Here is a 13223-nt window from a genome sequence, read left to right as displayed (position 1 = left end):
GCAAGATGTAATAACGAAAGAAGGGAGACAACAGATGGAGCGATGAAATCCAGAACACTGCAGAAGGCAGCAAAATGTGTATCAAACGTCCAGCAGTGATCTTACGACTGCTGAAAAGAGAAATCCGTCTTTACATTTAAAGAAACTTCTAACCTCCCCAAGAGTAGGAGGGATTTTATTCCAACAGTCAATCACTCTTTGACTGAAGGAAAATTACTGAACGCCCAATCCTTGATTATCCTTAAATATGCTCCCGTCGTTAGTTTAATCGATCCTTGAAAATCCCGTTCAGGTGTCACGTTTCGAAGCTGAGGGCATAGTGTTGAGGGCAACTGGCAAGTAATAAATGCTACAAATAAAAATAAAACCGTACCGTGCATGAAATCCCCTGTAAGATCCCAATCTTACAAGTCTTACAAATAAACTTTCTGTCTTTGCAATTAAATTATACAAAACAGATAGGGTAAGCTAATTGCTTGTTCATCTAAAGGTCACAACGGGTGTTTCTCTAAAGTAGAGCGCTAATTAGCGCTGTCAGAAGGAGAAGTTGGGAGTAAGAAATGAAGAGTGACAGTAAAAAAAGTAAACAAAAATGTGACAGTAAGAAAGAAAGTAAAGGGCAAGAAAAGCAAGTCACTAAATATTGACTCTGTGGAGTAGTTAAAATACGAATAGGACTGACAGAGTTAATCTCATCTAGGGATAGCTTTGAGTTAGGTAGTTTTGAGCACAATTAATTGGAATTAGTTAGGCAGTGTTGTATACAATTAATTGGAGTTAGGCAGTGTTGTATACAATTAACTGGAGTTAGGCAGTGTTGTGCACATTCTTTGACTCAAAGGCATTGTAAGAACAAAGGTTTGGGAATGCTTAGAGCACTGAAGGGAATCTAAGTAAGAGGTAGGTTATATATGTTTAGATTTAATATTTAGGCCTATTAAGGAGAAGATATACAATTACATATATATTTATCACGAACACACTCTATATACATATACACTGCCCTGCCATTAATATCCGGACGCCTGCCTTTAGACAAAAAAAAGAGCTTTTATTGTGTCATTTAATATTTTTTGCTGAAACCTTTTGCTTTTATGATTATTATTATTGTTAACAGCTACAAAACAGCAAACAAACGTGACTGAGGGTGCAACTACAAGGAAATATTACACAGCTTCAAAGCAGAAGTTTGGAGTATACATTTCCCAAAGTAAAGAAAAAAGTAAATGTACAGATAAAAGAAAACTAAATAAATAAAAGTAGGACTCATCCGTCCTATTTAAGTGAACAGGTATAAGTAAGGCAGAGCACTGGTATTTCTTCATACACATTACACAATCACTTAGAACTTGCAAGAAGAGTCCATTTTAAGTCAGGTATCGGATGACGTCAGCAATTTCAGTTGCCTCTTGAAGTGTCCGGTGGTATCAAATATCTCAATATTTGTTTTGTTCATTGATCTTGCAGTCCTGTTGTAGAAGTTGTAGTATCCATAATTTGTTCTCGCAAAGGATGGTTTCAGCAGTGGATGGTTTCTTAACGCCCTTATCGGAGCGTTGAAATTTATTTGTGAGACGAGATGAGGGCAATTCAGGGTACCATATAAGAGCTGGTTAAAAAGGAGTAAGTCGGCTTTATTTCTTCTTTTTTCCAGCGTTTCGAGTCCAAAGAATACACACTACTCTTGGTAGGATTTCTCATTGTATTCAAGGTCACTTTTAAAGCAAACGTATTGGATTGCTCTTTTTTGAATATTTTCAATTTCTAATTTTTGGTAAGCAACATGTTGGGACCATACCTGTGAGGCAAATTATAGGGCTGGCCTAACATAAATTTTGTACAGAAAGATGAAAAGTACCAACTGATTGAAGTCTCGGTTAATTCTTTTCAGGAAACCTAGTTTTTTGCTATCTGCCTTCACAATGTTAGAGACATGGACATCAAAGGAAAATGATTCTTTAATAAAGATACCTAAATTTTTGGCTGTACTAACTTTTTTGATTGCCTTGTTGTTGATACAATAAGAAAAATTAAGTTTGTTTTTCTTGTGTGCATTAGCAAAGCTCATCAGCTCACACTTGTTTTCATTGACTGCCATTTTGTTCTCCTTCAGCCACTGAATAACTCATTGAAGAGCTTCGTTTAGGATGATGCAGTCATTAGTACTGCGAACTGCTTTATAAATTTTTATGTCGTCTGCAAATACGTTGATTTTGATTTGGTAGTCTCCAAGGGTGCTTGGCAGGTCATTGATGTAGATAAGAAATAATAGCGGGCCTAAGGATGAACTCTGTGGGACACCAATTTCAGGACTGAAAGGATATGAGGTTTTACCTTTAAATGTCACGGACATTTCTCTACCTTCCAAGTAGTTTTCAATCCAGTTTAGTGCTTGTCCTCTGAGACCATAGTGATGCAGTTTGTTGATTAGTCTCTGATGGACTACTTTGTCGAAGGCTTTGCTTAAATCAAGGAAGATGGAGTCGACTTGTTTTCCTTCGTCAAGCGCCTGGGATATGTTCGAAAAAAACGAAATCATATCTGTGCAGGTGGAACGACCCATGATAAATCCGTGAGAGTAATCTGACAAATTAAGTTTCATAAAGTTAATTGCTGCTTCATTACAATGGATTCAATTATCTTTGAGAGTGTATTCAATTGACAAACTGGTCTGTAATTGTTGGGTGAGGATGGGTCTCCTTTTTTGTAAAGAGGGGCAACAAAGGCCTTTTTCAGTTGAGCCGGATAGATTCCACTCACAAATACCAATTTTATTAAGTGAAGTAATGGCTTTATACGTGTAGTTCCACATTTTTTCCATAAGACATTAGGGATACCGTCCGGGCTTCGTGTGAGGTCCTTTTTCATACTATGGATTGTGCTCAATAATTCTGCTTGGTTTATTTCAAATACTGTTGGGTTTCAATGTAGTTGAGAGTAAAATTTTCGTTACCTTCCATCCCGTCATTTGCTGTACCTGTTTTGTAAATTTCTTCAAAGCTGCTAGCAAGGTAGTCTGCCTCAGACAAAGATGACAGTTCACTGGGAATATCTAGCGTGTTTACAGCCGCATTTTGATTTTTTGCTTTGAAATAGCTGAATATAGGCTTCATATCTTTTGCCTCGAAGACTCTTCTTTCGACAAAGCACAGGTATTCGTTGTAGTCCTGTTTTAATGTCGTTTTAACTTGTCTTCTTAAGGAGGAATATTTATTGTAAAGGCATATTTCTTTATTTGTCTTAAACCTACTATACATTTTTCGTTTTTTTGCCAGTAGGGATTTTAGTTCCTTAGAGAACCAGTGTGAGTAATTTGTATCAGGAACACTATTGCATGGAACACGATTGTTAGTTACTTCATTAATGATTTGGTAAAAGCAGTCCAGTGCTTCTTGAGGATCATTGATGGCCTTCAATGTTCACAGCATACTCTCGACAAGATTTTTATAAATATCACGCGATATGTTCCTCCACTCAGCCTTAAACGCAGCCACCAGTTCGGCCATGTTAATCGGCAAGGCCGATTAACATGGTGTAAGGAGCGCGAATCCTGGACTGGAGGGCAGTGGAAAACAGACCCAATGACAGACAAGTGGTGGTTCGCACTCTACCAGTCTGATGGCCGTTCCTTGGTGTGGCGAACGCCAGGGGAACACTTCCTTCCTGATTGTATCTTCCCAACAATGAAGCTTGGTGGAGGCAGTGTCATGGTATGGGGCTGCTTTCATAGTTTTGTTCGGGCCTATTAGTCGTTATCGACAAAACGACGAATGCTGAACCAGGACATCCTAATCGCCAGGCCATACTGCTCGGGTCGTAACAATGGTTTCAGGATATGGGTGTGGAAAAGTAGGACTGGCCACCCCAGAATTGTGATCTGAACCCTACGAGCATCTTTCGGATGTACTGGATCATCGGGTACGTGCACGACAAGATCGCCCAAAGAACAAGGCCGAACTGGAGGCTGCTTTAAAGGCCGAGTGGAGGAACATATCGCCTGATATTTACAAAAAGCCGGTTGAGAGTATGCTGCGAAGATAAAAGCGAAATGTTTCAGCACAAAATATTAAATGACACAAAAGCTCTTATTTTTTTGTCTAAAGGCTGGTGTCTGGATACTAATGGTAGGGCAGGATATATATATAAGAGTAGGTAATGAATGTGGCTAGTGGAGAGTAGGTAGTCTTATAAAAGTGCTTACACACACACACATACTGTGCTGCCACTTTATTAGGTAAACCCCTGCTGTGCACACAAATGGTTTGTCCCACAACGTTGCAAGTCACATGACCACAGTTGTAGCAGGACAACCTTTCTAGTATCAGTTAACCGTACAAACCGTGGCAAGAATGGGGAAAAGGAGTGATCTAACGGAATCTGTTGGATTTTACAGCAGAGGGGAAATACTAACCAGAGGTGTTCTTTTATGCTTTAGCTTAGATAGGAATAGACAGGTAGGGAAAGTTTAGTAGCTCCTTGTCTTTAAACAAAGTTATTACAAGCTGTGAGTACGACATGGAGCAGAAGTCATGCTTACTGTGCTCCATGACTGTCTTGCCAATAACCAGTGGAGTGAAAAGACAACATTTACCTGATATGGCATATTCAACATGCACAATTTTCCATACATGGTCAGTGGAAAATCCTCGCACCATTCTGCAGTCCCGTTTCCGAGTGTGGTTTAGCTTCAGTACATGGGGCGTCGTTGTAGGAGACAACTTTATTCATCACGAGTTCCTTGCCCGCCTAAACGCTGATCATTACCTACAGTTTATGGAGATCGCAATGCCAACAATTCTGAGTCTGCACGGTAGCACAGTGGTATTGTCACCGTCCTCTCCACAACGGGTTGAAAAGGCCCGGTGTGGAGAGGATGACGCGGGAACTTTAAAGGCTTTTTTCAATCCGTGGCTGAGTTAGTCGGTCTCAGGCGTATATAGTAAGATTTCCCCCCAGAAACTGGGGTTTTTCGTCCAGCAAACAGAAAAATCGACCACAGAACACACGCAATTAACAAACATAAGACACAGAACGGCAGATGAATTTAATTATTCGGGTGGCCTAAATATAATAGATTTTTTTTTTTTTTTTTTTTTTTTTTTTAAGAGAGTGTGTATATGGCGGAAACCGCACGAAGCTATGAACCCGTCATATTAAGAAGGAACTGTTCAATCATGGTCTGGGGCATGTTCAACTAGCACATCTTGCTACCTCTGGTACGTCTAGCCGCATCTCTGAACGGTCCAGGTCAAGTGGCCATCCATGCAAGCCATCCACATCACTCGTGGACCCACAGGGCAATGGACCCTTCCAAAAGGACAATGGATCCTTCCAAAAGGACAATGCGCCTCCCCACAGAGCGGTGATGACTAGAACATGGTTCGAAGAGTATTCAGCAGATTTTACCACTATGGAATGGGCTCCCCGTTCAACGGACTTGAACACTTTGGGATGCTGTTGAAAGGTCCATTAGAGCTCTGGATCCTCCACCCAGGAATGCGACGGAATTATGGACAATACCTGTGGATGAAAATACCTGTGGAACGCTTTCGTTAACTAGTGGACTCAATGCCTCGCCGTGTGACTGGCCTTCTCCGGAGAAAGGTGGGCCTACCCGTTACTAGGTGGGTATACCACTATTTATGTCCACTCAGTGGAATGTGTTAGGGAAAAAATGGATGGTATCGTGCGTCTTTAAGGACGAATCACATTTCTCTTCAAAAGTTAGAGACAGCTATTTGCATGTTTATAACACACTCGCGACAGATATAATCGAGCCTTCATCAGGAAGCAAGATCGAGGGACATTATACGTAGAACCATCAGTTACGATAGCTGTTCACCTCTGTTCTTTTTCCTTTGACTGAATGGCTCACGAGCGGAACTCTTCTCGTGACTGAAGGATTCATGCTCGCCATCCAAGACTAGGTTCTCAACACCAGAAACTATAGAAAATACATCGCAAGGAGCGCGGAGTAGCAGATGAGACATGTCGACGATTCTACCTTGACTCAGAAATGATCCAACACATCATCGCGGGTTCACAGTGATCACTCTGACGGAGTACACTCGTAGAGACTACCAGGAAGCCAGGATAATTCATCAGAAGCTAGTGAGGAAATACCAGTAGATTAAAGGAAGTGTAAATTATTACAAGTAAGAACCCCAGGCAGTACTAGAGTCCCAACCCATAAGCTGTACTGGGACCGCACAATAATAACCGACAAGAGAGTCAAAAACCGCACAAAAACTGTCTACAAGAAGAAAAAGGCTACCTATCTATTGACATCGCGGTGCCCGACGCTGCCAACCTCCAGAAAACCAGGTAGTACACGAACCTAAGACAGGAGATCAAAGAGATGTGGCATATGCAACAAGTAACAACCACAGGTATGGTGCCATAGACGCTACATAGCAGCCTAGCAGCAATAGGTTTCCAGAAACACATACAAGGAACTCCAGAACGTCGGAATCCTGAACACCTGTAGGTTAGGTAGGGAGTTCCTCGACCAACAGTAACACTGGACATAACAACCACCACCCTGTGTACTTGGAAGCAGTACCCGTCACGAGGGTGTGACGGCCAGTGTGATTTTGGAGAATGCGATTTTAATTCTGTTAATTAATTTCGATCATACATCTGAACCCATGTGGGATTTAAAAATCACTGCAATTACCCAAATCTCGCATCCCTCATAAACAAAAGATTAAAAAAATGAAATAAACAATATAATAATCAGTTTGAAAAGAACCAAAAATCAATATATTTATGGAAATGAATCTTTTCTGATGCCCTTTTTGTCCTCCGTGTGTACAAAACCTGCGTGCATTTCCGATGTCTGTTTTCTTCGTAAATTCCGTGTTTATATTTATTTTGTGTTTATATTTATTTGTGTCTGCCGTTCTGTTCGTATTTCGTTTCACGTTTTTTGTGCATCAGCTCTGAGAAAGAAGAGCTCAGTTCTTGATTGAAAAATGTTTCCATTAGTTAGACTTCACACAAATTTTGGCAGATTGTGATGTCATATTGTGACTAGACATTATACACGGTTAAATCAAAAAAATATTCACAAACAAAAAACAAAACTGAAAATGAAACCTTTCGTTTCATTTTCAGTTTTAAGATCAGAACGTAAGTGGCTTAAGGTCTGTTTCCGTTCGTTGTTTCAAGGCATTCAATCGACTGAACATTACTGAATCTCAGGATAAAATAATAACCGCATCATCACCGTTCGTAAGGTGAAAAATATGAAAATGAATATGAAAATCCCAAGCGTTCATAATTGTTCATTTTCCCTAAATCTACGTTTTAACAATGACCAATACTTTATGGTACTACACCACTGACAATACTCTTAAACCAAGGTTTATGAGTATTGTCAGCGGTGGCTGATTTGGTTTCACACTGCGTTTCGGCTGAAAAATATTTATAGAGGATTTCTCTTAAAAGCTTAGGCAGGATTGATAATACTTTCTGCATCTGATAAAACTTTAGAGGCCATTTCTGGACGTTTTTTCTCTTCTTCGGGTTGGATAATTATACTTGAAAAAAAATGAGACAGATTTATTAACATGACGACTTGCAAGGCAGGGCTAACAGGATGAACAAGTGAATCGGGAACTGTGCGAATGCTAATCTGTCCTGTGAATGAAATCTCGTTAAGGGCCACATGCGAAACGGAGGTAATATCCAGTTTTGCTGTCGGCGCAGATAGCAATATTTAACGTTCATTTTTTTATAAGGGTCGTTGAATTTATTTATAAAGGTCTTTGGAAATAAACAGTTGGTTTTATGTACGCAGTGACCGCATTCGTAGAATAGACAACGGCACGAGCCGCTGCAGAGGGGCTTTCCCGTACTACTACCTCTGTTGCCCTCTAAAATCATAGGTTTTCAGGAGAGAAAAAAATTATGGTATCCTCCAGCCACAAGGACTGGCTTAGCCACGGTGTGAAAAATACTTGTAAATATTCCTTATGTCTTTGACGAGATTTGGCCTTTTCCAAACCATGTGAAACGACGGTAGTAGTAATATCTGTTCTGGCGGCGAGGCCAAAACCAATCTAGAAGTTACTGAGGGGAGGGGACATAAAACCGAAGCTTGAAACAATGTTGCTCAACGACATGGCGAAATCTTGCACGCTTTTTGACATGCAGCCTCAGTTGAATTAGGATAAATAGAAATGGCTGCAGCATCCACACTACAGCATTGACCTGTCGCTGGGACAGTTACCACATTTCTTCCCAATTCCTACAGAAACCGGCTCTCACACGTAGTCCAGTTGAATGCGATGAAGAGGCCGAAGGAAATCGCCACACTTCGGTATCAGCGGCAACCAGCACAGTTTTACGCCGCGTTGTGTGTAACGTGGTGATATGACGTTTATATGCTGTGGGTTCTTACTTTTAAACAGATGGGTTTCACAGCTACTTGCGCCAACAGTGCGTTTCCTTTACCCATTCATCTGAAGTCAGAAATGACGTAATGCTTTCCACGAGAGAAAGGCGACAAATAGTGAAACGCTGACGCAAAATGTAAATGTAAACGGAATTACTGTTGGGAGAAGGCAAGAGCAATGATGCATAATCTGCCCCAATCTTATCTAATAACAGTGGACCAGAGATACCCTTCCGAAACGCTGAAGATTGAAGAGGACACTTAAGAACCAGTTAAAGAACACGAGGCCATCATCTTACCTTTAAATCAAATATGAAAGTGTTGTTTTGGACGAATATGACAGTTTTAACCGAATTGAACCGAATTCACTTCTTTGCAGCAACACGGAAGTGAATTCAGTTGATCACTCCATTTTCATCCGTACAGCGTTCTTTACCAAGTGGAGGCGATTCCGTCCGCACAAGTGATTCGGAATAAAGGGCACGGCGTACTGCCGCTGATATTACTTCACTAGCGAAGTGGAATACGCTTAAGAAATGAAAGGCATCTATTTTATTTCTTAAGCGCGTTTCACTTCGTTATTCTTCATTTCCACCACAAAATTGGAGCTCGAAGAAAAATAAATATTTTCCGATAGAGGCAGTTTTAAAGATTGGGAATGAAGACCGATACTCATTGGAAAACGAATTAAGCTCATCGATAGATTTTGGTATTAAAACTGTCGGAGGAAGGGGGGATTTGGGCACGTGCTTAAGTACTTAAATGGCGGAATTCGTTGTAAGTAAACGTCGGCGCAGTATTATTCACGGCACTTGTCAAGAAAAATTAAATTGACCTTCTGTTCACGTTGAGCACCTACCTGATTCCTGTAAATATGTCGTGCTGAGTCCATCTGCAGCTGATGCCCTTTCATTTGGATCCAAGCGTGTGAAAAGCGCCACAAATTCAAAGGTGTTTACTATTTCCAGTTCTGTGATGTGTACGTTCGGATAAAAGTGGCTCCATGCGGCTGGAGTGGAGTATTTACCGCGCAATCTTTCTACAATGAGGGATGCTGAATCTAGCTCAGCGCACTTTACTTTGGTCAAAAGAAGCGTATATTCGTGCTGAAGGAGGAGGTCAATGCATAGCAGGCCGAAAGCCCAGAGATCTGCGGCCCTGCCATTGCTTCTTCTAAATATGAACGCTTCTGGCGGCAAATAAACCGGACTAAGGATCTTGTTGTTGGATTTTATCTCATCAATACCTGAGAAGTCCGCAATGACCACGCGACCATTCTCATCAAGCAAGAGGTTGTCGGATTTAAGATCACCGTGGCATATGTTGTTTTCATGTAAGTATCGAAGGCCCAAAAGGATATCTTGGAAATGGCCTTTGAATCTGCTAAGAATATCAACCCGATTTCTGAATATTTTTCTTTGAATAAATCTGCTTAGATTGCCATTCATTACCTTAGTAAAGAAGAGGGTAAAAGTTTTCACACCGATGTTAATATACTGGAAATCGACTAGTTCGAGGACATTAGGGTGATGCAATTTTTCCCAAAGAATTCTTTCTCCATCTGAGCTATGTTGGGATATTTTCATCGCTGTTTTCCAGTCACTCCCTCTTCTTAATTGCACAACAACGCCAAATGCGCCTCGACCCAATACACTGTCGTAGCGAAGGTTTCTCTGTTTTTCTATTCTTCTGATAGTCTGTGCTTCAGCCAGGCTGAGATTAAAAATGACATCTTTGAGGATGTTTGCTGCCATGTTGGCAGTGGCCAAATTCACACTTTACTTCGGTTCTTTGAATAATTCAGATGTTCGGCTTTTCAATTCGGAATTCAGCTCCTTATAAATCACTGAACGGATAGATGCGGAGAAGGCTAAAGTTGGAGAGGATTTTAATATCAATTAACACGGCAAAGAATATTCCACTTGGAACTAAATATTTTGGCACTCTATTGCGAACAATGGCTTGAATGTATTGTTTCAAAGAACAATGCTGTGAGATTCTGCGCTTCTCTTCCTAGATAGCTTGGGGAAAAAAATCATTTTCGACACAAACTAAAAGTGATAGATATTGTTCAAATCTGTATTGTTTATTGCTATCCCAGAGTACATACGGGCAGCGTATGAAACAGCAACGTCCGACCTTTTTATGACTAAGGACCAAAAGCGATAAAATGATGATGGTCGCTTGGGTTCTCGCCGGCCTCAAGAATATTTATTTCATACCACCACTAATGCATTTTCCAAGGTGGAATGCGAAGTTTTTTACGGACTTAAAAAAATATTTTCTTTTCACAAAATAATTAAATACGAAACTCCAACACTATTAATACACGTGACTTTAATAACACTTAGAGCTGTCCTCATGGAAATAAGAGGCACAATATAAAGAAATAGGTTTCCACTGGGACACGCCTGCTATAAATGAGCTGGATGATTCGGTTTGCCTCACGAAATAGAGTGGCCAAGTAAATCAGATTGTCTTATAAAAGAGGGATTTTAAGTTCCCAGATATTCACTGGAATTTGTGATGTGGTCACTCACACACTAGTAAGGCTTTTGTGGATTTATTGGATGACTTTTCTACAGTAGCATGTTCGGGAGGGAACTAAAGGGGGTAATACTCTTGATTTGATTAACAGTAGTGATTCTTCATGCATTAAGAATCTGCAGATAAAGGAACCACTAGGTGGCAGTGAACACAGTGTGCTGAAGTAGGATTTACTCAAAGAGGTAACTACCGTCAGGGATGAAGGGAAAGGTATTTGCTTTCGTAAAGGTGACTACGGTGGTCTGAGACAGTATTTAAATTCTCTACGGTAGGACCACCAATTGATGATGTTGCCAACAGCAAATTCAAAATGGGAAGCATTCAAAGAACTTATCTTGGAAGCTACTAGGCTTTACATACCAACTAAGAAATATTATTCACGGTTTAGGCCTAAATGGATGTCGGATGAACTAATGAGACATATGGCAGACAAGAAAAATGCATGGGATAAATATAAAATTAATGGGGGACACAGAAGCCTATGATAGATATAAGGTGGTCTGTAATCAAGTCGGAAAGGCGGATAGCCAGGCAGGAAAAGGCAGATTACGAGAAATTACTGGGAAAGGATGCAAAAAAAATAGGAAAGAGGTCTTTAATTATGTAAACTGCAGAAGGAAAGGGATGAATCAGATTTGTCCACTGGATATTGATGGTTCAACTGTTGATGATAATGCTCGGGTGGCTAACAAACTAAATAAGTATTTTGCATCTACATTCACACATGATGAGTTATTCAGGGAGGGGAATGCCAGAGGTGTATTCAACCCTGGCAGTGAGCTAGAGAATCTTGTAATAACTGAGAGGAAAATAGAGGAGAAATTGTTGAACATAAACATAAGAAAGACACCTGGGGGTGGATGGAATCTATCCAGTTATATTAAAGGAGGCAGCAAAGGAAGTAAGCAAACCCTTAGCCATAATTATGAGAGTTTCTTTCGACTCAGGGGAGGTACCCATAGACAGGAGATGTGCAAATGTGACCCCAATCCACAAAGGCGGATCAAAGGGAGACAAAGGTAATTACAGACCAGTTAGTTTAACTTCTGTTCTGGGGAAAACAATAAGTCACTGGTTAAAGAAGTGATGTGCAGTATCATTAGACAAGACTGCAGTAATAGTTCAGACACAGAACGGGTCTGTTAAGGGAAGGTCTTTTCTGACCAGTTTGATTAGATACTACGATGTGGTCACAAAGGAATTGGATGCAAAAATAATTTTTGATATCATATACTTGGATCTTAGGAAGGCTTTTGATTCTGTTGCACATGGACGCCTGCTGCACGACTTTGTCAGCGTGGCATTGCAGGCAAATTGCTGATATGGATAAAGGGATGGTTGAGCGGGAGAAGACAGAGAGTGGTAATCAATGGAGTTCCCCAGGGTTCGGTGTTGGCTCTATTGTTGTTTTCTGTATTTATTATTAATATCGATGATGGAATATCAGGCTTAATTCTAAGTTTGCAGACGATATGAAGATTGGCAGCATTTTAATGACACTAATGACAGTACGCTACTCTAGAAAAGTTGAGCAGATGAGCTGAGAGGTGGCAACTAAAGTTTGACAAATGTAAAGTACTGCATATGGGTAGTAGTAACGCTAGAGCAACGTATCAACTGTGTAGTACTACTCTGAGGATGGTAGAGAATGAAAATGACCTGCGGGTAATTGTGCAGGCAGACATGAAGTTTTCTGAGCAGTGCAGATGGTCTGCAAGAGTAGCTCACGGTGTGTTGTCAGTGATACACAGGAATTTTTCTAGCAAGGAAAAGGATGTGATTATCCCTTTGTCAGGCAATGGTGAGGCCACACCTTGGGTACTGTACACAGGTCTGGAGGCCTCGTTTTAAGAAGGATGTAGAGCTGTTAGAACGAGCAACAAGATTAGTGAGTGGAACAAAGCTTTGCTCTTACGAAGAAAGGCTTAAAATTTTGCAAATTAAAGTGTCTGGAGAATAGGCACCTGCGAGGTGATCTGACTGAGGTGTATAAGTCCTTGAAGGTTTGAGCAATTTCAATGCTGATGGGATTCTTCCTCTTTGTCAGATTATTCGCCTAAGGAAACATAAATTAAAATTGAGAAAAAACAATTGTAGAATAGATGTGTGGGAATTTGCCTGTAGTCAGCGGGTGGTTAATTGCCGGAACAAACTTCCATCTGTTGTTGTAACAGTTTGACAGCTTAAAGACAAGGCAGAACTAGACAAACATTGGAGCGAATGGATTGGTGAAATGGGATGGGTTTTTTTTTTTTTTTTGGCTGATGCTGTATAAGCT

Source organism: Mastigoproctus giganteus, chromosome 4 (assembly GCF_048544385.1).
Source record: "Mastigoproctus giganteus isolate SK-2022 chromosome 4, ASM4854438v1, whole genome shotgun sequence".
Classification (NCBI taxonomy): domain Eukaryota; kingdom Metazoa; phylum Arthropoda; class Arachnida; order Uropygi; family Thelyphonidae; genus Mastigoproctus; species Mastigoproctus giganteus.
The sequence above is the reverse complement of the archived record's forward strand: the minus strand, read 5'-3'. Positions refer to the sequence as shown.